This window comes from Pleurodeles waltl, chromosome 4_1, assembly GCF_031143425.1.
Source record: "Pleurodeles waltl isolate 20211129_DDA chromosome 4_1, aPleWal1.hap1.20221129, whole genome shotgun sequence".
Classification (NCBI taxonomy): Eukaryota; Metazoa; Chordata; class Amphibia; order Caudata; family Salamandridae; genus Pleurodeles; species Pleurodeles waltl.
In genome coordinates, this window is record NC_090442.1 from 71,629,514 (window position 1) to 71,656,458 (window position 26,945).

General features: G+C 46.6%; 1 protein-coding gene across 1 annotated transcript in view; it reads left to right on the forward strand.

Annotated features, from left to right (window-relative positions):
- The first annotated feature begins 8,386 nt into the window (after positions 1 to 8,386).
- The window catches only part of KDM4A (lysine demethylase 4A), a 460,608-nt gene continuing 442,049 nt past the window's right edge, over positions 8,387 to 26,945 (forward strand). The window contains exon 1 of the mRNA XM_069227816.1: positions 8,387 to 8,561. The gene's annotated coding sequence lies outside the window, so the exon portion shown is untranslated. The remainder of the gene's footprint in view (positions 8,562 to 26,945) is intronic.

Consider the following 26,945-nt stretch of genomic DNA (forward strand, 5'->3'; position numbering starts at 1 on the left):
CACAGACCTGGGACTGCCCATGCCAATGCAGATGGCCTTTCCAGGTTCTTCCACTTAGAAAATGAAGACTCTCTTGGGAAAGGTTAGTCTCATCCTCTTTCGTTTGGGGGGGGGTTGTGTAAGGAAATGCCTCCTTGGCATGGTTGCCCCCTGACTTTTTGCCTTTGCTGATGCTATGTTTACAATTGAAAGTGTGCTGAGGCCTGCTAACCAGGCCCCAGCACCAGTGTTCTTTCCCTAACCTGTACTTTTGTATCCACAATTGGCAGACCCTGGCATCCAGATAAGTCCCTTGTAACTGGTACTTCTAGTACCAAGGGCCCTGATGCCAAGGAAGGTCTCTAAGGGATGCAGCATGTCTTATGCCACCCTGGAGACCTCTCACTCAGTACAGACACACTGCTTGCCAGCTTGTGTGTGCTAGTGAGGACAAAACGAGTAAGTCGACATGGCACTCCCCTCAGGGTGCCAGGCCAGCCTCTCACTGCCTATGCAGTATAGGTAAGACACCCCTCTAGCAGGCCTTACAGCCCTAAGGCAGGGTGCACTATACCATAGGTGAGGGTACCAGTGCATGAGCATGGTACCCCTACAGTGTCTAAACAAAACCTTAGACATTGTAAGTGCAGGGTAGCCATAAGAGTATATGGTCTGGGAGTCTGTCAAACACGAACTCCACAGCACCATAATGGCTACACTGAAAACTGGGAAGTTTGGTATCAAACTTCTCAGCACAATAAATGCACACTGATGCCAGTGTACATTTTATTGTAAAATACACCACAGAGGGCACCTTAGAGGTGCCCCCTGAAACTTAACCGACTATCTGTGTAGGCTGACTAGTTTTAGCAGCCTGCCACAAACCGAGACATGTTGCTGGCCCCATGGGGAGAGTGCCTTTGTCACTCTGAGGCCAGTAACAAAGCCTGCACTGGGTGGAGATGCTAACACCTCTCCCAGGCAGGAATTGTCACACCTGGCGGTGAGCCTCAAAGGCTCACCTCCTTTGTGCCAACCCAGCAGGACACTCCAGCTAGTGGAGTTGCCCGCCCCCTCCGGCCAGGCCCCACTTTTGGCGGCAAGGCCGGAGAAAATAATGAGAATAACAAGGAGGAGTCACTGGCCAGTCAGGACAGCCCCTAAGGTGTCCTGAGCTGAGGTGACTCTAACTTTTAGAAATCCTCCATCTTGCAGATGGAGGATTCCCCCAATAGGGTTAGGATTGTGACCCCCTCCCCTTGGGAGGAGGCACAAAGAGGGTGTACCCACCCTCAGGGCTAGTAGCCATTGGCTACTAACCCCCCAGACCTAAACACGCCCTTAAATTTAGTATTTAAGGGCTACCCTGAACCCTAGAAAATTAGATTCCTGCAACTACAAGAAGAAGGACTGCCTAGCTGAAAAACCCCTGCAGAGGAAGACCAGAAGACGACAACTGCCTTGGCTCCAGAAACTCACCGGCCTGTCTCCTGCCTTCCAAAGATCCTGCTCCAGCGACGCCTTCCGAAGGGACCAGCGACCTCGACATCCTCTGAGGACTGCCCCTGCTTCGAAAAGACAAGAAACTCCCGAGGACAGCGGACCTGCTCCAAGAAAAGCTGCAACTTTGTTTCCAGCAGCTTTAAAGAACCCTGCAAGCTCCCCGCAAGAAGCGTGAGACTTGCAACACTGCACCCGGCGACCCCGACTCGGCTGGTGGAGATCCGACGCCTCAGGAGGGACCCCAGGACTACTCTGATACTGTGAGTACCAAAACCTGTCCCCCCTGAGCCCCCACAGCGCCGCCTGCAGAGGGAATCCCGAGGCTTCCCCTGACCGCGACTCCTTGAATCCAAAGTCCCGACACCTGGGAGAGACCCTGCACCCGCAGCCCCCAGGACCTGAAGGACCGGACTTTCACTGGAGGAGTGACCCCCAGGAGTCCCTCTCCCTTGACCAAGTGGAGGTTTCCCCGAGGAACCCCCCCCTTGCCTGCCTGCAGCGCTGAAGAGATCCCTAGATCTCCCATTGACTTCCATTACGAACCCGACGCTTGTTTCTACACTGCACCCGGCCGCCCCCGCGCCGCTGAGGGTGAAATTTCTGTGTGGACTTGTGTCCCCCCCGGTGCCCTACAAAACCCCCCTGGTCTGCCCTCCGAAGACGCGGGTACTTACCTGCAAGCAGACCGGAACCGGGGCACCCCCTTCTCTCCATTCTAGCCTATGTGTTTTGGGCACCACTTTGAACTCTGCACCTGACCGGCCCTGAGCTGCTGGTGTGGTGACTTTGGGGTTGCTCTGAACCCCCAACGGTGGGCTACCTTGGACCAAGAACTGAACCCTGTAAGTGTCTTACTTACCTGGAAAAACTAATCAAAAACTTACCTCCCCTAGGAACTGTGAAAATTGCACTAAGTGTCCACTTTTAAAACAGCTATTTGTCAATACCTTGAAAAGTATACATGCAATTTTGATGATTTGAAGTTCCTAAAGTACTTACCTGCAATACCTTTCGAACGAGCTATTACATGTAGAATTTGAACCTGTGGTTCTTAAAATAAACTAAGAAAAGATATTTTTCTATATAAAAACCTATTGGCTGGATTTGTCTCTGAGTGTGTGTACCTCATTTATTGTCTATGTGTATGTACAACAAATGCTTAACACTACTCCTTGGATAAGCCTACTGCTCGACCACACTACCACAAAATAGAGCATTAGTATTATCTATTTTTACCACTATTTTACCTCTAAGGGGAACCCTTGGACTCTGTGCATGCTATTCCTTACTTTGAAATAGCACATACAGAGCCAACTTCCTACACCGCCCATGCGCTGAATCCTAAGTGTGTACTTTTAGTTCCCTCACTAATGACAATTATCATCAACTGTATTTTAGGGTGATACTTTACACAACTCACACAATGTGTCCTTTTTTTTCCTTTTTCTTCTGCCAGAACTTCCTCATTTAAATTCAAACTGTAAGGATATGCCTGTAGAAAGGAGAAACCAAAAATGAAAGGCACCTGGCTTGTGGGCTAACTGAAGGTCTGTCTAATTAAACAAAGTAGCTGAAGTGTTGAGTGCCAGTGAGAGAATGATGATCACAATCAAGGCAAGGGAAGTACGGCAGCTCAATGACCAGGTTCCAGGATTCAAGGTTGTAAAAAGCTACAACAACACCCTGGCCACTGATGCCACCAGCCTGAGCGGTGCATCTTGATACGGCTCACCGCCTATATGTTCTTGGGAATAAAACTGGTAAGCTCCTGGCCTGGTTATATGCCTATATAGTTGCTGAACGCTGAAGTCAATATTGGCCAACGTATTGGAAACACGGCTCAGAAAAGTAAGGGAAAAGGCTCTGGTACCATCACTAGATGTCAAAATGGCATTCAATATGATGGAGTGGGACTAAATATTTCCAGCGTTGACCAGACTGGGCTTCCGCCCCCAAGTTATGCAATAGGTCATACTATTCGTAGTGGCCCGCTGGACAGGGTCAAGGTAAACAGGGTGTATTCCAAGGTGTTCAAACTCCAGCGGGGTACCAGATAGGGCTGCCTCCTGTCCCTGATGATTTTTGCTCTGGCATTGGAGCCCTTGGCAATGTGGATAGGCCAGGATCTATTGTTTGGAATTACAATGCGGTGGCGTGTGTGGGAAGACAGAATATCATGACCACATCGCTAACCCAGAATTAACCGTGGCCAGATTAATGCAGATCATCAAAAATTATGGTAAATACTCTGGTTATATTATCGAATGGCACACGTTTTTGATCTACCTGTTATGGGGGAGATGTTCTGCAGCTGCCGCCAGACTGTGAACCGACCTTGGCGGACTGGCTTCCACAACATGGGGATGTACATTACGCCTGACATGGAGTTATTACAAATGAAACCTGGCCCCGCTGCTTGATGTATTAAAAAGGGATGTGAGACACTGGCAGGCCTTGCCGCTTTCCCTACTGGGTAGCACGGTTCTATTTAAATTGATGCCAATGTCCCATTTCCTGTATACTTTTTAGAACGCTCCTATGAGGTCCAGAAGACACACTTTAAAGCTGTTGAGGTGGAGGTCTTGTTGCAGGCATTGGGGGTCAGAACCCATGGGCAGTGCTGGCGGGAGATACAGCTCTCTCTTCAGATGGATTAATGAAGCCAAGCGGGGGGTCACACTTTGGATGTGGTATTTATAGGCCGTCGTGCATATGAAGAGTGCTGCCTGCCAATCAGAAGACAGTCTCTGACAATAAACAGGGGAAGTAAACAGAGCCGCTTAATTAATCAGCAGTTGTCCAAACCAAAATCCGACGCTCCAGCAGGAAACAGAGGTTTTCAATTCCTCAGCAGTGTCTAATTAGTCAGCAGCCACTGCGCAAACAAAAATACCAGACATTCTGTGATGAAACAAGGACGGCAGGAAACTAAGGCCTTTAATTGACTGCTGTTATGTACTGTTGATCTGTGGAGCATGCTTATCACCCATGAGGGTCTCCAGGGCCTTGAGGACGAGTGAAGGTGTGTGGTCCCCACAACCTTATACGAATGGCCAGGTCTTCAGCTTCTTGCAGAACTCAAGAAGAGAGGAGGAAGCCCTGATGTGCTGTAGGAGTTTGTGAAAGGTTTTGGGTGCAATGTAGAAGAACGAGCACTCTCCTGCTCTGCTTTTGTAAATGTGGGGGGGGGGGGTGCAAGTGAGAGTGAGGCTAGATGTAGGCTTCTCACAGGCTGGTGAAGGCGTATTCAGGTGTACTTGTCCAGTGTTGTGCATATTGTGATAAGTGATGGTGTGCGTATATCACCAAATATATAGAAAGGAGGTGTACTAAACAAAACAACACACCATATCTTGGGTGGGTATGTGTCACACAGCAATAGCTTACAAAGGAAGAATAGAGATATTAGAAATAATGTATAGTGAGTTATCTTTAATAAATAAGATGAGCGTATCACTGTGATGCGCAGCAGCAAACATAAGATATTCTTAACACTCAAGTGTGCCTAATAGTGCGGAAATACCCATCTGTTGACCCATGCTTTCCGTTGATCTGCATGTATTCCTGTAAATGCCCATGAACACATTTTCCAATCTGGTGGCCAACCTCCTTTGAATGTCCTGAACCGTGGAATGTTTAACTTGGGTAGAAGGGAGGAAAGAGAACACCAACTCGGTCTGCCTTGTTAGTTCTCGATAGCAAGTCTTGGCTAGAGCTCTGGAATGTACAAGGATCCTGTGCATGATGTTGCAGAGGAATTGCTAACGTCAACAGCTATAAATGCGAGGCTTGGTTGTGGCCTGTTAATAGCTAGCACAATGATGTTGACAGCTACCGGCTACCTTTTTGAAATCATGGATAGTTCTGATGAGAGCATGTCACCTTACAACTGGCATCAACTATGATGCGTGTGATGGTTCCTAAAGTGGGATGATGGCTGCTCTGAAGCTTGTCGCTGGTAATTGTGCTAAGTAATCAGAACGGTAGGCCGAAACTGAAAGGTCAGCCTCCAATCTGCTTACAACAGGAGCCCCCAGACTTGCAAGTAGACAGCAAAACAACAGGTTCCAAACTGCCACTGCATTTAAGGCTAACCATTCTAAACCTCCCTCAGTATTTTTACATGGAGATGTTGCAAAGTAGAGCATAATGATGAACACTACATCCCTTCACTGAGCAGAGCAGGCCCTCGCTTGGATAGCGCCCTGGGCAGAAAGAAATGTGACGCCCAGATGCAGCTGGCTTCTAAAATGAGGCAGCATGAGGCCCATTTTGTGTTCACAGTTCAATAATACACCAAAGCACAAACTTCTCTGTACTTCCCCTAAATATCCCGATTCTTCACAGCATAGCTTGATCACGCTAGTTCCAAGTTGTTGTGGCGCGAATGGTGGTGTTGGTGTGTGTTAAAGAGGTAGAAAGGTAGTGAATGAGATGTAAACGGCACCTGAGGCAAATAAAAAATGACTAAAAGCAGTTTAGTCTGCATCATTGGTGTCAGGTAAGGGAGATCCGCCCCTTGGCACCCTGGGCCTTAGCCCAGCACGCCCACGCTAAAAACAGGCCCTGTTGCTGAGTCCTACTTCTGAATGTGTTGGGCGGCACCCCATCCTGTACCAATTCCTGCCCATCTTACATAAAATATCACTATCTAGGTGTCCTTACGGTCAGGGATTAGAGCAAGGGTCCAAGGCTCGTGTGACCAGTTGCACACCTGCCAACTTCAAAACAAAATTCAATGTAGGAGAAGGAGCACGGCATTGTAGGAGACAGGGCCTGATGTTGAGAGCTGCCCGAGAGGCATGTCTGCCCTTCGCCCCCTCTCCCATCTACCTGCTTTCCTCTCCCAAAAAAAAAAACGAAAACAAAGAGTTGATACGGCCGTACGAAGCTTCCCAGGTTTCTGTGTGATGTGGTGTTCCAGTCTAGGTTTTTTCTTAGAATTGTGGGACTTGTAATTTTGCTTATTGCATTATGAAACAGGATTACAAGTCTGAGAAATCAGAGGAAAAACCTGGACTGGAGTAGCATATCACACATGGACCTGGGTAACATGGCAGCTATGGTATATGAGGTGCCAACATGGTCCTGGGTTTTCACATTCCTTAATACAGCCTCTAAAGACAAACTGGAAACCAAGGAGTGCAGAGGTTTTCAGCTCACCCTTGCCTGCCACCTTGATAACAGCTCTTCACCAGGTGACACTGTGCGACTTGGCAGGACTGCAGTTGGCTCCATGTCAGAGGGGAACCCATTTTCCATTCCCTACTTGGTTTTAAATATCAGTGCATTCTCACAATCATGATTTAGTTTATGTGACCTATTTGGGCCAACACATGGACACCCTTTCTACCACTCAGCCCTAACGTTCTATTAGTCGCGCCGTGTTAAGTGGAGAGTACAAAGTTCTGTAGTACTTATGCATACATGCCAACCCTCCTGATTTAGCTGGGAGACTACAGATTTCGACCTCCCGATTCCTATGTGTAAAAATCAGAATCCTCTGCAGGCTTCAGCTGCCAGGGCCTGGTCTTGTGTAGCTCAGAGTATGTACTGCCAGTAACCTGCTCCTGCAGGCCAGTGCCTGCCATAGAACTTTCACTGTGCGCCTCACAGGTAAGGAAAAAAAAAAAAGTACATTTGCATATCTAATATCAGATCCTGCAGCAGCCGACTTCCAAAACCCATTTATACATACCTTCCAAGGTTTCATAATGCTACGTGGGACATTTTCATGATTTTAGTGTAATTATTAGTCACATTTCAATGACTATGAGTGGCACTTGCAAGCAAAATCAAGAGATGAAGACGAGGGAACCACACAAATATCATAGGATTGTACACCAGTACCACCGTGCTGCCGTTGATAAAACACTACTCCAAGCTTACCTAGCAAAGTGAGAAACTGGCACAAGAAGGTTTTACCGCACTTAAGGACTAGCCTGACAACCTAAGGCATTGCGGTTATGCAAGAAAAGGACCAGAAATGCGCTATTCTACCGCAAGATGATTGACACTTAGGGCTGTGGATAACAGTAACCCGATTCAGGCCACAAAAGAAGTCAATGAGGGAAATACATTCTCCCCATTTTTTCCTAGAAATCTCCCACTTTTCTCTTCTAAAATGTTGGCATGCATGGCTTCTGTACGTTGTAGGCCAGTCAGCGCCCGTCAAAACAAGTCCATCGAGCACACAGCAGCACGTGCCAAGCTGCCTAAAGATGGACGGATCTGACGTCAGAGAGAGACCCTAGCGGCCTCCGCATAGAAAAGACATTGCGAAGGTAAGAAGGACCGCCATTTTGAAAAAGTGCATCCACTCCTACTGCTTTCAACTAGACGCAAGACCTCGTAACAAAACTTTTAACTGAAATTGCCGAATAGAGAAAGGAACGATGCCAAAGTGCTCATTGATTAAAAAAAACACACATGTGGAGCCTTCTTCGATTATATGACAAAGAAAGTCTACATTATAAAGCAATCTCGGTTTGGACCACACATTCTTTCCTCAACAATCACTAAAGAGCGCATCGATCAGACCCGAGTGCATAAACGGTACAAAATAAGTTGAAGGACATTTCCGTCCTCGTCTCCCCCCACCCCCACGAAGACTCGTACGGAGATGCAAGCGCGGCATCGTGTCTCTTTTCTATGTTTACTCTCACTCTGGAGACGGGCTCAGCGGCAGAATCGGTCCTACTTTCACCTCAACGGTGACGACACAAAGGAATGAGGTTCCCGTTGGACAATCCCCGAAGCGATGCCTGTCAATGGCACGTTCCTGTGTCTCCTCAGCCCAATGAGAATAGAGCTCCGGTACGACAGGTTCATTTAGCCCCGCCCTTGGCTGTTCTCTGCGCTCCTGTGTTTGGTAGATCTTGGTGCCCATCTCTTTGTGGGCTCCGACTGCGCTTGCGCGGCTACAGCGAGGGGGACGGTTTACTGAGGGGGTCAAGCGAGAGGCTGTCAGAGTGGGTTGGAAGAAGCAACGGCTGTGGACTGCTATAGTTCGGAACGGGGTGGCCGAGCCGGCGGCCCAACGCCGCGAGCCCAGCGGGGGCGCACCGACCGGCCCACCGGTGAGTGACATCGCGCGCACGCCCCCCCGACGGCCTATTCTCCCCCTGCATTTCTTATCCCTGAGACTTGATCCCCGCCCCGGCTGTTTATGGGATTGAGAGCAGCTTCAACCAATTGTATTCGTCGTCATAATCGGGGCTAGATGGCTATTGGGCAAAGTCCTGGTAACTCTTCTCCGCGACCAATCGAGTGCAGAGGGCGGGGTTTAATAGAACTTCCAGGGCACGGTATTTGTGTGTTAAAATGGGCGACTTTATTAAATGTATACCATCTAGACATGAAGGGATTAATGCGAAGGAGGGCTCTGCCTTTCTACGAACACTTGGCATGATCCCTCCGTACACTCCTGCCCGACGTTGAATGTTTTGTTATGTGGAAGCAAACTAACAAAGACGCTCTCTGTATACATAATCACGAGAATTCTTGCTGTTAAGATATTGAGTTTTATATACAGTTAGATTGCCTCCTTTCTAATAGATAAATACTGGCTATTTGTTGTTTTAAGAGTCCGCACAGGCCCGGACACAATGCTAAATAGGACTTTAAATAAAAGTAAATGTATTCTTTTGTAATTTGACTTTACTTCCTGTGTTTACTTTCAATTTTTCATGAATAGGTAACTTTTTTATTTATGTTTGCTGTTTGAATTATGTACAAATAAGTTCTAAAAATGTTCGTTTTTGGTGATTATGATTATTTTTGTACCGGCGGGGACAATAAAATACTGGTGGTCCTGGTAGAAAACTGGCCTACCTGCACCCTATATACAGGCGATTCATTGCATCCCAGTGAAGCTTAGCCACACTATACTGGCTCAGATCTTACACCACATTATCACTACTTATCTATAGACAGACCGTGGCTGACTCCCCCCTTCCCCCCCCCCCCCAACACACACACACAAATAACTCCCAACCCGAACATCAGCGAACCAGGGGTTGTTCGATTTGTGGTTAAACAAACTACCCTCCTACCACCACCACTACTTACATTCAGATCATGTACCACTAGATCAGGCTTACTACTGCATTGTATTTGAAATCTTTGTTTTTATATATTGGTACGCTTTATTGTACCCTCCACAAATATACTGTAATGCAAATGCTACTACAACTGTTCCTTTACTGCATTGATGACCATATTATGCTGTTTTGAAATTCTCAATAAAGTTGGCTTGAAAAAAATTCTAGTGAAGGATAGCCAAGCCTGCCAAGTCTATTGTTTGACATGTTATTTTGTTAAAGCAGCACTGTATTCAGTGGTCAAAGTGTATTGAAACAATATGGTAACTCTGCTGTGTGCAAAGGGGGTCGGGTCAGAGGAGTGGCCAAAAAAAATACTCAACTTTTTTTTTAGGTCTTTCACCTTCATAACTACTTATAAAATACGACACAGCTTAAATGAAAAATAAATGTGAGTCAAGTTAATTAGTCGTAAATGCACTATATCACATTATGAACCTTCTATTATTTAATGCACTGCAGAGGTCTCTGTCTGTAACCAGGGAGCCACAGAATCGAATTCTGGCTATTGCAGTGGAGAATAGTGATTTTTGTATGTTTAGTGCTCCTAGGTCTTAGTCTGTGACAGAATGCACTGTGAATATTTAAGCCATTATTTTAATCTTACATTACAAACTGTATAAGAGACTGCTACAAAATGCACAAAAAAGTTGAAGATGTAAAAAGTTTCTTTAAAAAAATAGAGATTTTAGTAATACCCAGGCTGTACATAGTGCTATTGTTTTATAACTTTCCTTTAGAAACAGCTCAGCTGGTAACGCCCTTGCAATATCAATAATAAAAAAAAAAAAAAGTCTAATCGGAAATCTTTTAATGATTCCATCAATTCTTGCCAATAGTGGCTTATAATCACCCTTTTCATTGCAGATTAGCCTGTTATGCCCACTTACCTTCCTTTTAGGCAAGCAGGCACCCTGGCAAGAAGGCTTGTTTAGCTGTCTGCCCCTCGTTGAGTTTCACTTTATAGGATGCTCCTTGCCTTACACTTCAGCTGAAGAATTTCTGCTCTCCAAATTAACTGTCCTATAGTGGTTGTCTTGTTTCAAAGCAGAGGAACTGTTTTTCTTAAGTTAAAAGAAGTATGGGCCCCTCAGTTGCTGCCACCTTCGACCACTGTTTACAGTACATTTTAGAAGGATAGGTGTTTTTGGAGGGCAGCCTGGCCGGTGTCTTACCAGCATATTCAGTATTTTTATATCAGACTGTACAAATAAAATGGGGAAATAAGTGAAATCTAGTATTTTACCACTTTGAAATGCAAAATTAACATTATAAATTCATAAAGAAATCACTTTAAACGTATGTACGGTATTTAAATGATTCATAAACTATTCTAAAACTAACATAAACAGAATTGTAATGTTATATAAGAATACAGAGTATTTTATGCATAACTGCATTCAAAAAGCAGCTCTTGGGCCTTTCTGAATGTGAGCAAGTAGCAACGTTAATTCGTTTGCACAGTTGTGGATAAAAAAGGGGGTAGAGGGATGCTGAATGTACTCGCCTAATGTACGTAATGTATCCAATGCCCGATTGAGTGATTTCGAGATATTAGTATCATTTTTCTGGGAAAGTATTTTTTACTTTGAGTAATGAAGAAGAGCTTCTGTTAAGGTTAAAAATTGACTTTAAGTATAATGTGTAGCATTAGTTTTGTGCTTTTGCTTACGTTCACCCAGATGACCAGAAACCTTGGTGTTCTTTTCAACACATCTAATATAATTGAAACCTTCCTAACTCAACAAATCCATTACAACTAGAACTACAATTCTTCCAACCTCTGAAAATATGCAAGATGCACTCTTACCATCAACCTATCTAGAAACACTTATTCAATCATTAGTAGTCGACAGACTGCAATGCAGTCTATTGGTAGATCGTGTTCATTACTGCCTTGTACCACTAGATTAGGTCCTAAATTCTTTTATCCGAACTTAGTACAATTTACCCAGTAACATTTCCCATCCGTGCATGCTGCCGTCAAACTGACTGGCTAGCAAAACGAGCATGTACAAACTGATGATACTTGTATTCAAAGCACTATTACTATGTATAGGCTAGAATCGTATGGCTAGAATCAACCGATCTATGCTCATTTATCAGGAATGCCACTTTGTCAACTAATTACATTTAGATGATTTTTTTATGCATGTGCTTTGTAGATAAATTGACAATTTGACATGGTTTTGTCCCGCCTAGGACGGGCACCCATTGTTTAGGGTAAAGGTTCCGGTTATCACCCAAGATTTAGTTTGACATTGCTGTACTTCATAATTATTTATTCCTGATTGTTAAGGCAGTTCACATATTTGTCTTCGTAATGGGCTCATAATTACTGAATTTCTTATAAATGCACTCCTCTGTTTTGCCTCCTAGATGATCATACTCGTCGATACTTGCCTTTTTAGTTTACATTTCTAGAATTTCCTAAAACATAATTCTAGGAAGAGTAGCATGTAAATTCAAAAGGGTTTGAAAAATGGTTAACCTTGTTTATTGAATAAAGTTTGGCAGTAGCAGTTGTTTATTGATCTATCAAGGTGTGTGTGTGTGTGTATGTGACATGTTTGAGTGTGGTGGTTGTCTTTGGTAGCTGTATTTTAGGTTAAGAGATCTCTTGGGGATCAGATAAGTGTTTATTGGTTATGGATGTTTATGAGAAGGGGATGTTTTCTGTTGGGGGTAACCTGGGAATACTATGAGTTATAGGGGTGTGTGTATATTTGAATTAATATTTATGTCAGAGTTTCCATATGAACAGCTTTTTTTGTTTTGCTAATATCTTTGGTGCTGCTTGACCCTATAAAGCTTTCCTAAAAAACAAAATCATCCACCTTGGCTCAATCCTAAAAAAAGTTTTGGGGTAATCTGTCAAGCCGGGGCCAAAAAACATGGGGGAATGAGTGTTACTAAACACTTTTTCTCCATGCAAGTATCCCTCAGGGAAGACAACAACAAAAGGAATCCCCATTGTCTTGTACAGTGGGAAACAAGAAAAGCGTTGGGTATGGTAGCAAAAATGGCATTTCCTATTTTAACCACCATGGTATTCTTTGCTCCTTGATACAGGAAAAAAAAAGCAGCTGGGCAGCATTACAGAAACCTGGCATATACGTAGAACTGCACTCGAGGTAGTGTCTTTGCTTGGCTTGCTGTCAATTTCTTTAGTAGTTTTCGATAAATTATGTTTAAATAGTGTTCCTGGTTGGGTATGTAGAGCTTAAATCCTAGAGGTATTTAGACTGTAGCCCTTGGGTCTTCCATGGATTTAAGAATTCAGACCAAGAAGTAAAAGTCCATCATTGAAATTTTTCTCTCATTGTCCATGCAGGTTTGTAAACCTGCAGGACAATTTCTTTATTTTTTTTTTCACTGGCCGTCGTAGCAAGAAATTCTATTAGGACCACCATCAACCAGTAAGGTGCATTGAGCACTATGTTGGAAAATCAAAACAAAAAGAACATAAGAGGCAGGGTGAGCCTACCCTTGTTTCGTATTCCATTTGAAAATGCTATTTTAAAAAAAAAATAGTTCTAAATATTGAACCATTATTGCAAGCCATTTCTGGTGTATCAGTATTAGCAAATGTGTCCCAGGATTTGCAAATCCTGAAAGGGGGGGAAAAAAATAATTTGGTGCACAAAAGTTGTGCTTCACCAACCTCCCTCTGTTCATAACTTATGGGTGTGTTTAGTGAGGCTGGGCTCCCATCGTAGAGTGAGAGCTAAACCTGTATCAGACCTCTGTTTGCATGGCCGAAGGCTCTGCACTGTGGGTTTTGATGTCCTTGGTGGGTTGGGCCAATGCCATGCTCACTGGGGGTGTTTGCTGTGGATAGGTTAGGCTCAAGAAACAGTTTGTTGTGTTATGTGATCAAAAACCAAGAAATGTCTTCAAAAAAGGTTTAAGCTAAATTATGGTTCGCTCTGGTTATTAGACCTTAATATACATAAAAAAACCTTAGAAAATAATTGGGGGAAAAACACAGTTAAAGTGCATTAAGGTTAACAAAACTTAAAACCCACTGAAATTCACCAGTGGAGGTTAGTTAAATTCACCACAGCTTAAGGCATTGTTATCAGGGGTGTGGAATTCCTATATCTCGACACCCAGGACGTATTGTTTGGGGTCAAGGACAACAAGTTTTCATATTTCAATGCTGTTTGAACTTGTATTTATGGTTCATTAATGCAAAGCCTTTATTATTAGGTTCAGTGCTCTAAATAAATGTTTTAAGGTCACGCTGCACTACTGACAGCGGTTCCAGTAAAAAAAAAGTGTACACACATGTTTGAAAAGTTTAACAATATGAGGCTATGTATAATGCTCCCAGAATGCTGTCTGATTAGATGCAAATGTTTGTAAGCAAGATTGATGATTCTTTGCTTTCAAAACAAGATGTTCAGAAAAAAATGCTTGAAGGAAAATACATATTGCTAAATTACTGTGATATTATATGTACTATTTCTTTGAAGAATCATGTAGCAAGAAGTGTTGATGCATGCTAGAACTTCAAAAAAATATTCATAATGTAAACCAGTGTAACCATTTTCAACAAGATTGTGGGAAACATGAAAATAAACAAGTACTGGCAAAGCAAGCGATCCAACATTGGTTGTCAGTCTTTTTGTTTTGTCCGTGCATGTCTTGTTTTGACATGGCTTTTGTAATACTTTTTTTTTGTTTTGTATTATTTTTTAAAAAAAATCTTTTTATTTAACAGTTGCTCAGTGCACGAAAATTGGTACAGTCTTGGACAAATAACTTGAAATGTTGTGAAGAAAAGGTTAAGTATCATTATATTTGCGATTTAATAGCGAACAACAGTATTTACATATCTGATCCAGAACAAGTACTATCTGCATTTGGCACACGACTAGTACACAAGTACGCCCCCCCCTCCCCTCAGTGACCATTCATGTTTCGCTGTAAGTGCTCCATTGGTTCCATATTTTCTCGGGCAGCCTCGACTTGATATATCACCTGCTCCACATGCTGGCATCGGTCTAAATCATTCTTCCAATTTTGTACACTTGGGGGTCTGTTCGCTCCCCATGCCTTCGCAGTGTTCCTCTTAGCCACCCGGCTGCTAACATTAACCAGATCCTCTGATATCTGGGTCACATTTTATCTTGTAGTACATGGCACCTGGCCTCCTGTGGTACAGTGAAACCCCTGACTTGGGCCACAATTTGCACCACCCCCTTCTAGTATTGCTGAATTATGGGGCGTTCTCAAAGGATATGTAAAAAGGACTGCACCATACCACACCCTCTAGAGCACAGATCTGAGTTGTATCGCCCAAGAAGCACTTTATTGTTGTGGGAGCTGCCAGGCCCTCACCACTATAACAAACGTGTGTGTATATATGTAATATGTATATCTCAAACGTTAGCAAAAATAAAAAAAAGTTGTATGTATATGTCTTTTCGTTAGTGCCTTTCATGAATTCACAAAAACTTAGAGGTTGACTGGGAAATCTTACTTCTAGAAAGTATTTGCGAACTGTATTTTAGCACGAGCAAATATGCATGTGTAGATTCGCCCATGCAAAAATCTGTTGAGTGTTTACAAGTTCACTTTCCCTCTGATCACTTTTCCCAACCCTGGAAGAACTTCTACTTCTACCCTTGTCAGGAGTACATTTTTAACCTTTCTTAGTTTGAGAAAAGATTTGAGAAGAGCTGGTGAAAATCCTTAAAATGTGCAAGTTAAGGGGGTGTGGTCTGGCCACGGGAAGAATGGCCACCTGACTAAAGAGCTCTGCGCACCGGTGTGTGCCTCGGGACAGCACGGAGTTGACTGACCGCTAGGGGTGTCTCATTTCTCTCCCCTACCCTCACCGGAAGGCAGGGGCTCTGCGGCCTACGTTGATGCAAGGAGCCGCAAGCTCATTCTGGTCAAACGGCAGCACGCACTTATAGAAGGTCTGCCGGTGCAGCAGTCGCACCCCTGGGGGTCCATACACTCACTCCCTCTTCCCCCAGCCAAGTAAGCTGTGCCTGCACCCACCAGAAGTACTGAGAATGAGATTGTGTGGCGCCATGGGCCCCGTTTACAGCCTTCGGCTGCCTGAGTTGCGGAGGTTCAGAAAGATTGGCTTGCTGGACGGCAGATCCGGTAGGCAGCTGCGGGGGCACCACATCCCCACCTATGCCTCCCACCCCCAGAGACCGGATTTGAGCACATAAGTGTGGAAGGGGGCGACCATAGTGGACATCACAGCCCGGGGTCTACCTCTGGGACTGTGTGATTGGGTGGGGGCCACGGGTGAGGAGGTTGCCGTGGCACTCCGTCGACCACAGCCATTGTAGAGACTACAGGAGTGAATTGGAGTTTAGCAGATTCATAGAGTGCCTGGAGGTGCTTCTTCCTTCTCACCCCCTGCCTCCTCCCACTTGCAGAAGACCGCACTGACCTCCAACGCCCCGGGGAGCATCATTAGGGGAACTCCGATACACAGGGGCTAACGCTTGGGCCTGCTATGGGGTGCGTAACTGCAGGCCTGACCTGGCAGCATATCACTGACCACGAATATCAGGGAGCTGCTAGGGGTCTGCTCAAACGTCCGCCTGGAGTGAGCCAGATCTTTACTGCCCCCGATATACCGACAAGAGGAGTGACCCCACAATCCCGCAAACCACTGGACAGTGATGACACAAGCCACAACAATGAAAATGGATCTAACCCACCATTTGACTGACAGCTCTGGAGCTGACTTGCCTCTAGCTCTCCCTTGAACAGGAGCCTGCCACCTCCCCTGACACAGAGGACACCACAACTGAATCCAGGTGGTTAGGGTCCACATAGGGCTCTACCGGGACGGTGGATCCCTGCTGAGTCATCCTCTGATCTGGGAGATTATACGACCAGTGCATTAGTGTGCAGTACCCACTTGCAAGTCACGATAAACTCGCAAAATCGTAAGCCTCCCTCTTCAAGTTCAGGATTGTGACACTGCTACTGCGCTGACCTACTCAGTCCAGAGACCCCAGTTTTTCACTGTATCACCCCAACACAGCCCCCCCCTGCCCCCCCCCCCCCCCCCACTACCGTGTGGCGGGTGACCATTGTCATATGGATGGAGGGGGGGGGGCAGGGGACTTGTACAGTCTACAAGAATAATGCATCGAGGCTACCCTTGGAATTTAGGACACCAGCCTTCCCCCTCTCCCTCCCCCCGCCCCCCCCCCCCCCCCAGGCATCTACTCTAGCACCTCCAGAGGTGGCACCCTCCCACACAGCGATGTCCTCCTGCAAGGTGACAAGTAAATCCACTCGTCAACTGCTTTACTCGGAAGCTATTTCACTACATCGACCCATGGCCTCTCCTTTTGGTTCCTATGGACTTGGGCCCCATACCTCTCACAGCACTGGGAACGGCTAAACTCTGCATCCTCAGACACTAGCGTGCAATAACATCCCCTACTCGTGACAAATGGCTCTCAGCAATGTACCAATCAGTCTCCCACGAACAAATTATTTACAGCCTACAGGACAGGACGGAGGTATTTCTTCAGACCTGGGCCCCTTTCCTCTATAATACTGGTGATTGACTGCAATAGTTCCTGAGTACGTATACGATTGCACCTGCCGTACTGCTAGCGTGGCCTCCCAAATCACACCACGAGTACGCCGGGTCCTACTGTGGCGCTCGCAAATTCACTGCATTCACTTACCACTCATTTACCTCCCTCCACCCTGTCTCTCCCTCACTTCTCCTTTTTTTTTCCCCCCCTCCCCTAGCCTCCTCACCCTTTTTCCTCTCTTTACCCACCTCTCATACACCCTCCCTCCGTTCCTGATCTGGGACCAGAGCTCTCTCTGATTGACCGTGCCCCGTCCCAAACACATCCTTTCTGCAGCATCTTTACCTCCCCTGCTGTCCTAGGATAAGCAAAGGCCCCTTGACAGACTGGCAAACTAAGGGTCTTCCTAATTTTCCATGTGACCACTTCTCACAGTGGCCCTCACCTTATAAGCCTCCCCCCCCCCCCCTTTTCTAAAGGCCGAACTCGGTGCTCAACCGGGACCTGCCTTTCCCAGATTGACATTTACTCAAGATTAACATTTACTCAAGGTCTAGACCACACTGATGTGGTTACCTGTGGCAATATATCTTCCTATAGATGTTTTTTGATGTATGCGTTTCAATGAGAAGTGCTTGCTCCATTGCTCTGTTCTGTAAGATGCTACTTTTATTTCTCAAAATAAAAGAATTGCAAAACAAAACGTGCAAGTTAGTAGGTTTGCACAGACTCAAAGGCATTCTAGCCCTGGAACTATTACTTACTGCTTCCTCCAGCTCCAGTATGTAGATCTGCAGAAAGGTGGAAATTGCTATATTAGGGTTTGAAATTTCTAGCATTCATGCCCTAATATAGTATTAGCCCTGAAATAATCCGAGAGGCTATTATCAGAGCACTTACTTAATGAGATTGCTGGCATAATTTGTCACTGGATACATGGCACCGAAGGGACAAGTAGATTATTTTAAAGGGCAAGTAGATTTAAGAAGCAATTTGTCCCATGGACAAGTAGATATTCTGTTAAATTCCACACCCCTGCATCATGCACTGTTTATGGTATTACGTATGACACCACCTGTGATATCATTGATGACATCACTGACAACTCCTCGCCCAATAAATCAACATATGTAAAGCTCAACTTATCACCAGGTGGGTCTGCAGAAGCTAGCTGGGGGACACAGGCCATCTGAAGAGCCAGGTCTTGAGGTCCTCTCTGAACTGAGCTAGCGAGGGGGGACTACCTGAGTGGGAGCGGCATCAAGTTCCAGGTCTTGCGAATGAGATAGGAGAAGGATCTTTCTCCAGCCGTGTTCTTCTGAATCGTGGGGATGGTGGCGAGGGCCAGTTGAGCACAGCGGAGTTGCCTTGGTTGGTGTGGCATAGGTCGGATGTGTTGGTGGCGCTAGCTTGATTGAAGATGTGGTGGGGCAAGGGTGCCCCAGAGTCGATGGTATTTATGAGCTTCAGGGTGTCTTCCAGGGTGAGAAGGGTCCAGTGGTTCTCGATTGATTGGTAGTTAGTCTGTGGTGGTGCTAGTAGGTGGGGGGGGGGGGGGGAGCATTTACTTGTGAACTCTTCGTAGATGTCCTGTATTTTTCGGTGGAAGAAGGTGGCGAGGTTGTTGCAGAGGTCTTGGGAGGGATGGATGTCTGTGGTGTCCATGCCGAGTTTTGTGAATTACTTGACTATGGTGAAAAGTTCCTTGCTATTGTGTGTGTTGGTGTTGATTCACTCCTGAATGACTGATTTTCTAACTGATCTGATGATGGTGGTGTGATGTGACTGTGTCTTTGAAGGCTTTGTGGTCTGTTGGGTTTTTGCTGCTTCTCCATTTTCTCTCGAGTTGTCGGCATGTGCTCTTGGATTCTTGGAGGTTGGGGAGAACTAGCTGGATCTCCTTTGGTGTTGATTACTGGTGGGTTTCCTTAGGGGGAGGCCAGGGTGTTGGTGCAGCCAGTGATCCATTGGTGGAGGTTGTGGGTCGCGGTGTTGGCGTCTGTGGTGTCTGCTGGTGGGGAGTGGCATAGAGCTGGGCTTTGGTGACCTTGGTCCAGTTCCTGCGATGGGGGAATGGTGCCATTCGACTGTCTTAGTGAAGAAGTGGATGCTGTGGTGATCGGTCCAGTGGAGTTCAGAGGTGTGTGAGAAGATGTGGTTTCTGGTGATTAATACTGGGTTGATGGTGTTTTCTGCTGAGTGCGTGGGGAGGTTGACCAGTTGCTTAATCCCGAGGGTGGTTGGTTGACGCTGTCTTGATGTATGGATTATTTGTATTTTTATTTTTTATTTATTTTTTTCGTCGGGGATGGCAGTGGCAATGTCTGGTGCTGAGGAGGTGGTGATCCAGGTCTCTGTGAAGAATGCAACGTTGGGGGTCATTGTAGGAAGTTGGCTCTGTATATACTATTTCAAAGTAAAAAAATTGTGTGCACAGAGTTCAAGGGTTCCCCTTAGAGGTAAGATAGTGGCAAAATTAGATAATTCTAATGCTTTATTTTGTGGTAGTGTGGTCGAGCAGTAGGCTTATCAGAGGGTAGTGTTAAGCATTTGTTGTAGACACACACGCAAAAAATGAGGAACACACACTCAAAGACTTAACTCCAGGCCAATAGTTTTTATATAGAAAACTATCTTTTCTTAGTTTATTTTAAGAACCACAGGTTCAAGATTTGAAGTAAACACATAAAATGCAAGGTACTTCACACAGGTAAGTTAGGAACTTTGAATAAAAGCAATATTATATACAGTCTTTGTTAAAATGGCAATAAGCTATTTTAAAAGGAGACAGTGCAAAAATCAACAGTCCCTGGGGGAGGTAAGTAAAGGTTACATTGTGAGGTAAGTAAGACACTTACAAGTCTCAGTATCTGGGCATAGGCAGCCCACCGCTGGGGGTTCAGGGAAACCCCAAAGTTACCACACCAGCAACTCGGGGCCGGTCAGGTGCAGAGGTCAAAGAGGTGCCCAAAACACATAGGCGCCTATGGAGAACAGGGGTGCTCTGGTTCCAGTCTGCCAGCAGGTAAGTACCTACGTCCTCTGGGGACAGACCATGGGGGTTTTGTAGAGCACTGGGGCGGGGGGAGACAAGTACACCCTGGGCGCTGTAATAAAAGGGGTGAGCCTTTGAGGCTCACCGCCAGGTGTTACAGTTCCTGCAGGGGGAGGTGTGAAGCACCTCCACCCAGTACAGGCTTTGTTCCTGGCCACAGAATGAAAAAGGCACTCTCCGCATGTGGCCAGCAACTTGTCTGGTTTGTGGCAGGCTGGCAGGAACTGGTCAGCCTACACTAGAAGTCGGATTGGTATTCAGGGGTCATCTCTAAGATTCCCTCTGTGTGCATGTTACAATAAATTGCACACTGGCATCAGTGTGCATTTATTGTGCTGAGAAGTTTTATACTAAACTTCTCAGATTTCAGTCTAGCCATTATGGAACGGTGGAGTTCGTGTTTGACAAACTCCCACACCATATACTGTTATGGCTACCTTGCACTTACAATGTCTAAGGTTTTGCTTAGACACTGTAGGCGCATAGTGCTAATGCACATATGCCCTCACCTGTGGTATAGTGCACCCTGCCGTAGGGCTGTAAGGCCTGCTAGAGGGGTGACTTACCTATGCCACAGGCAGTGTGTTGTGGGCATGGCACTCTGAGGGGAGTGCCATGTTATGTCGACTTAGCCATTTTCTCCCCACCAGCTCACACAAGCTGTGAGGCAGTGTGCATGTGCTGAGTGTGGGGTCCCCAGGGTGGCATAAGACATGCTGCTGCCCTTAGAGACCTTCCCTGGCATCAGGGCCCTTTGTACCAGGAGTACCAGTTAGAAGGGACTTATCTGAGTGCCAGGGCTGTGCCAATTGTGGAGGCAAAGATACAGTTTAGGGAAAGAACACTGGTGCTGTGGCCTGGTTAGCAGGGTCCCAGCACACTTTCAATCAAAACTTTGCATCAGCAAAGGTAAAAAGGTTGGGGGGTAGCCATGCCAAGGAGGCTTTTACTTACAGCAATGGAGTGGAGGAGATCCCAAACTTCTATTGTGTACTTGATGAGGGAGCGAGTGTTGAGTAGTATGCATCTGAGGTGTCTGAGTGGTCCAGCATGGGGGTGGGGGGCGGATTAGTGTGCACAAACAGGTGAAGGTGCAGTTGCGGCAGGAGAACAAGCCGCCGGTGTTGAGGGCGTGCAGGGTGCTGGTGTCGTACCAGTGGATGGTGCGGAGACTGCGGGCCTTTATGCTGGCTTGCCCGCTGCGCGGCTGCCATTAAGAAGGGAAGGGAGGTAGGAAGGGTCGGTCAGCTGGGCAGCGGGAGAGTGGGTGAACGTGTCACAAGGAGGGGGCGGGGCACAGACTAACATTGCTGATGACTAAAATATGATAGTGCTTTTGACAGAAGGTGAAAAAGTCTGCAATGTGCAGCAGGGGCTCAATTGTCTGAAGAGGAATGGGTGCTGCACATGGCCAAAGTTTGATAAGGGTTGGGTGCAGCTAACCCATGCTTTGCAGAGTTTAAGGTTACGTCTAGCAGGGTTTTGCCATTCATGAACATTTAGATGCAGCCTGCGGCTTCACAGAGTTGAAAGTCGTGCATAGTGTGGAGTGACTACCTGTAGATGGTTGGGTGCATGGCCTGTTCTGGCCATAGGTCGTGTCCTATGTCCAGTTCTGGCTGCGCATAGCCAAAACCTGCATAATTGGGGTTGGCCATTTGCAGAGAATGTGGAGGTGTAGGGCCTATCCAAAGGCCAGGCACCTCAGCAAACATTTGCTTTGCTTCGCTTGGCTGTGAGCTGTAAGGGTTGGCCATCCATAGAGGGTTGGCTTGGGCCTGGCTACAGGTCCGGCCATACAGCCAGCCCTCCCAGTGGCCATAGCTGAAGGACATACACAATGGGGTAGGCCACCTGCTGAAATCTGGTCTTAGAGTCTAACTCTGCGGCACACCCCCATTGCGCAGTGCAGAAGGCCATGTGTGGTGTGAATTAGTTGCTTACAAATACTGGACCCAGAATCTGGTCCTGCAGCTAACTTGTGCTGCGCCTTGCCAAATACTGAGTATCAGTGCCTCTTAAAGCTATGCACTTAGCCATAACTGACAAATTTCAGTTGTTTTGTAACCATAACCACGCTTAACTTTTTTGTTCTATAACTGTGTAACATGTAACACAGTGGCAGTCGCAAATGGGTAGTTATAGTCAAGTCAGTTCTTCCATTGAGGAGTGTATTTTGTTTCATTAATTATTTTGATGCTGTTTGACAAACCTTCACAAAAATTTCGAAAAGAGGGGGAGGAAAAGGGGAGTTCAGAAATCCTTTTTCTCGCCTGCATTTCCCAAAGGAATTTTTGAAAGCCCTGCTGCCAAAATGATTTTGTAGAATTACACCAAATTTGGCAAAAAACTAGACCATTACTTAATGCGTGATTGTGATTCGGAGTAAATCTTTTCAGTAGACTTTCAGAAATTAAGGCTTAAAATGTATAGATATCTTGGCAGATTAAGTCCATATATGCTTTGGTGGCCACTTTAAAAGGCATTAGTCAATTCTGATTGGTTGGTCACAACCTGAACAATATGTTGTGGTAGTCATTACAGGACTTGGGGACATGGTTCCTGTGTCCTGAAAATGAATCTAAAAAACATATGAGTGAACAGGTTGAGCACACTCCGACCCCCAAAGGACATTTACGGGAGTGGGGGCATTGACTGGCCAAAACATTGACAACATGTGCAGCTATTGTAGGATTCTGGGCCATGGTCCCTGTCAAAGAATTGTAGTGAAACCTTGTTTTTGAAAGCCACAAAAAGGAGCACATATAGAGGGTGATGACGGATTTTTTTCACAATATAGTTTAATAATTTGTTGGTTCCATACAAATTTGAGGAATCTTGTATATTAAGGAAGTGATTTTACCCTCTGCTGGGATTTGGCAAACCATATGTGAGACACTGTTTACACTCATAATTTTCTCATAGCAGATGCTCAAGAAGTTAAAATGAGAACATGTTTTCTGTAAGTTCCTCAGCCATGTGTGAATAAAACATGGCATACTGAGTACAGTAAAAGCAGCCAGTCAGCTGATTTCCCCAGTGTTCTACTGCAGCCTCCCTCAGAGTTCTTATTAACACCTAGATCGCTAACATTCTTACCTGCTAGAGACTTCTAGTGGCAGATTCCTTACATTAGAATATTCCCCAGGCGGAAACTTTCGATGAGCAATACCCTTGCGTAGGTGGCATCGTCTGCGCCAGAAATTACGTGTGTGGTGTCTATGTAGGCACCACTCCAGCGTGTTGATGTCAGTTTCTTTTTGCTGCTTTCCAAACCAGAAGCATGGAGCCATGAAGATCACTGACCACTGACGTGCAAAGCAGGGGGCCTGTTAAGGGGTGATCTCTTTACACTATAGTCTGTTCACAGAGCGGCGAGGATGGTGGGTCAGTAACGAATCTGTGGATAGTCTCTTTTGTTACCGAAGGTAAGTAACTTCTCATCTGATAGAGAATTCTAGTCGCAGATTTCTTACCTAGGATAGATACCCAAGCAATATATCAGCAGAGATGGGGCTGCGAAACACATAAGACTGAAAAGTCCTATAGGTTCAAACTTGCAAAGTGACAGTCACGCCGGACCTGACTGTCAATCAATCAATCAGTTTTTGTAAAGCACGGCTGCTCACCATGAGGGTCTCAATGTGGTGGGGGGAGAAGGGGGGATCAGATGGAGCCTCATCCAAAGAGCCACGTCCTGATGTTCTTCCTGAAGATGGTGAGCGATGGGCTTTGCCTGAGGTATAGGGGCAGGTTGTTCCAGCTTTTTGCTGCAATGTAGGTGAAGGATCGTCCTCCAGCGGTTGGTTTTCGAATTCTAGGGATAGTGGCCCAGGCCATTTGAGCAGAGTGGAGGGATCTACCGGGGTTATGGAAGGAGACGTGGTGGTTCAGGTAGGCCGGACCAATGTTGCATATGGCTATGTACGTGTGGGTGAGTAGCTTGAAGGTGATTTGTTTTTCTGTCGGGAGCCAATGGAGGGTTCTGGGGTGCTGGGAGATATGTTCTTGGAGTGGTAGGTTAAGGACAAGTTTGGGGCTGCGTTCTGGATGAGTTGCAGCTTTTTGATGTTTCTCATCGTGGTGCTGGCATAGAGCATTGCCGTAGTTAAGCTTGCTTGTGACTGAGGCGTGGGTGACTGTCCTGCGGCAGTATGCTGGGATCCATTCGCAAATTTTGCCTGAGTTTGTGGAGGGTGCGCCAGCAAGAGGCGGTGACTAAGTTTACCTGTCAGGGTCATAGATGGGGAGGAGTTGAGGATGATGCCTAGGTTGCGGGCATGCTCAGTCTGTGAAGGCGGGGTGCTGAGAGATGTGGGCCACCAGGAGTCGTCCCATGCTGATGTGGCGTTTCCGAAGATGAGCTCTGCCTCAGAGTTGAGCTTGAGGCAGCTTTCTCTCAAGTGGCAACTGCTTCCGTTCCAAAGTGGAAATTCCTTTCAGCCGTGTCTGGGTCTTCGGGGAGGGAAATGATGAATGATGTGTCATCTTCATATGACCCAATGATCATTCCGTGGCTTCTGACAATGGCTGCTAGTGGGGTCATGTATATGTTGAAAAGAGTTGGACTCTCAGAGGATCCTTGGGGAACTCCGCAGCTGACTCCTGTGGGTTTAGATTTGTAGGGAGGGTGCCTGACCCTCTGAGTCCTTCTGGAGAAAAAGGAGTGAATCCATTTCAAGGCTATTCTGAGGATTCCTATGTCATGGACTCAGTGCATAGAGTGCTGCGGGAGACCGTGTCGAAGGCTGCTGATAGGTCGAGGAGTATAAGTGCTGCTGTGTGGCTGTGGTCTAGAAGTGATCGGTTGTCGTCGGTGGTTGCAAGAAGAGCTGTCTACGTCCTGTAGTTGCTGCGGGACCTGGACTGGGAGCTGTCCAGAGAGTTTTTGACCTAGATGAAATTTCGTAGTTCTGTGGGCCGGAAGTTCTTTAGTTCTGATGGGTCGTGCAAGGGTTTCTTCAGGAGGGGGTGTATTTCAGAGTGTTTCCACCCCTCAGGGAAGGTGCCAGTGCTGTTGGATCGGTTTATCGTGTTCCGGAGCTCAGGGTTGATGGATGTGCTGGCTCTGACGTAGATGTGATGCGGGAGAGGGTCCGTTGGGGCTCCGGAGTGGGTGCTGTTCACAATGCTTTCTGTTTCCTACAGTGGTGAGTGTGGACCAGCTCTGGGTGGGTTCTGGGGGGTGGGTGGGTCGTAGGTTCTGGTGCTGGGAGGAAGCTGTTGTAGATGTCTTGTATCTTGCGGTGAAAGAAGGAGACGCTGGTGGCTTCAGGGGGGGGGTGGGGTTTGAGAACTTGATGACTGAGAAAAATTCCATAGTGTGTGGAGGAGTTGATGCATTACAGGAGTGTGTTCATTCTTGTGTTCTTGGTGTGTTGGAGGTGGATGGCGGTTGCAGCTCTGAAGGAGGCAAAGTCTTTGCTGGTTTGGCTATTCCTCCATTTTTTTCTGTAGTCTCCTTTGGGTGTGTTTGGATTCTTCGAGTTCGGTGGTGAACCAGCTGGCTTTCTTTGGAATGCATTGTTCTTCTGAGTTGGCCTTGATATGAAGTGAGGACTTCTGTACGATGGTGAGCCCTCTGCCCGGGCGGGAGGGCCAGTCCCTCCTTAGGATGCTGTGTCCGTCCGGGATGGTGATGGCCGGTCCTGAGGTGGGGGTAGTCTAGGTCTCTGTAAGGAAGTCAATGTCCAGTGGGGCGTTGTCGGTCAAATCCTAGAGTTCGGTGGCATGCTTGTGGAGGGAGCGGATGTTCAGGAGAAGGCAGTTGATGGGGTTGTGGTGGGTGTTGGTGTTTCCGAGTGTGTGGAGTACCTTCTGCTTGTTGTGGCCGGCACTGAAGTTGCAGTTCCTGCATGAAAAAGGTCCGTGGGTGTCCTTGGGGGATGTGGTGCAGCAGTCGCTGAGACATCTGATGTTAAGGCGGTGGGGGGGGTCACGACATTGTAATGGATGCTGGCCAGGGGATGTCTTGTTGGAGATCTAGGGTTCTTGGCGCTGGGCGCAGATGGGTGCAGACGGGCTTGCCTTTGGCACACCAGCGACGCGTCCATGCTGCGGCTGCCATTAAGAAAGGGGGAGGGGAGTCCGGTCAGCTGGGAGGCAGGAGGGCGGGAAAGGTGCTTTGCGTGGGGAATGGGGGCCGGGGCGCAAGGGCAGGTGCGACACGGGAGGGAGAGGGTCAAGGAAAGGACGGGAAAAAAAGAGGAAAGAGTTGGAAGAAGCCAAAAATTAAAAGGAGTGAAAGAAAAGGCGAAGGCGTAGAACCAGGAGTAAAGGAGATAGAGATAGGTACTTATGGATGACCACCAGGGATGAGGTGCTGGCAGAAGCCTGCGGTTGTAGGAGGCCCTCTTACTGAGCGTCAGGCAGGCTCTCAATTCGTTCCCAGGCAAGGCAGAGGCAGCAGCAGCCAGAGCAGCTGGGGAGGGTAGCAGATGCTGAACAGGAGGTCAGTGTAGTTGTGCTATACAGACAGTAGTGCTTCATGAGCATGTGTAAATGAGCCTGTGGTATCCGAGTATTGAAGGGAGTAGTATTGACTTTGGATACCATTGACTGTAGCTTGGCAATAGAGGTTTATTGCCTCCATTCCTGTGGCAGGATGGTGGTGATTTGGACACTTGTGAGGAGGATGTAAACCAAGCTACCTTTGGTTTGGTTAGCAGATGGCTGCTCATTACGTTTGCCTGAGCATTGCTGTAGGAAGCTGGCCTGGTGTGTGGTGGACACCTATGGTGTTGGAACCTTATACCAGGTCCATGTGATCTCTAT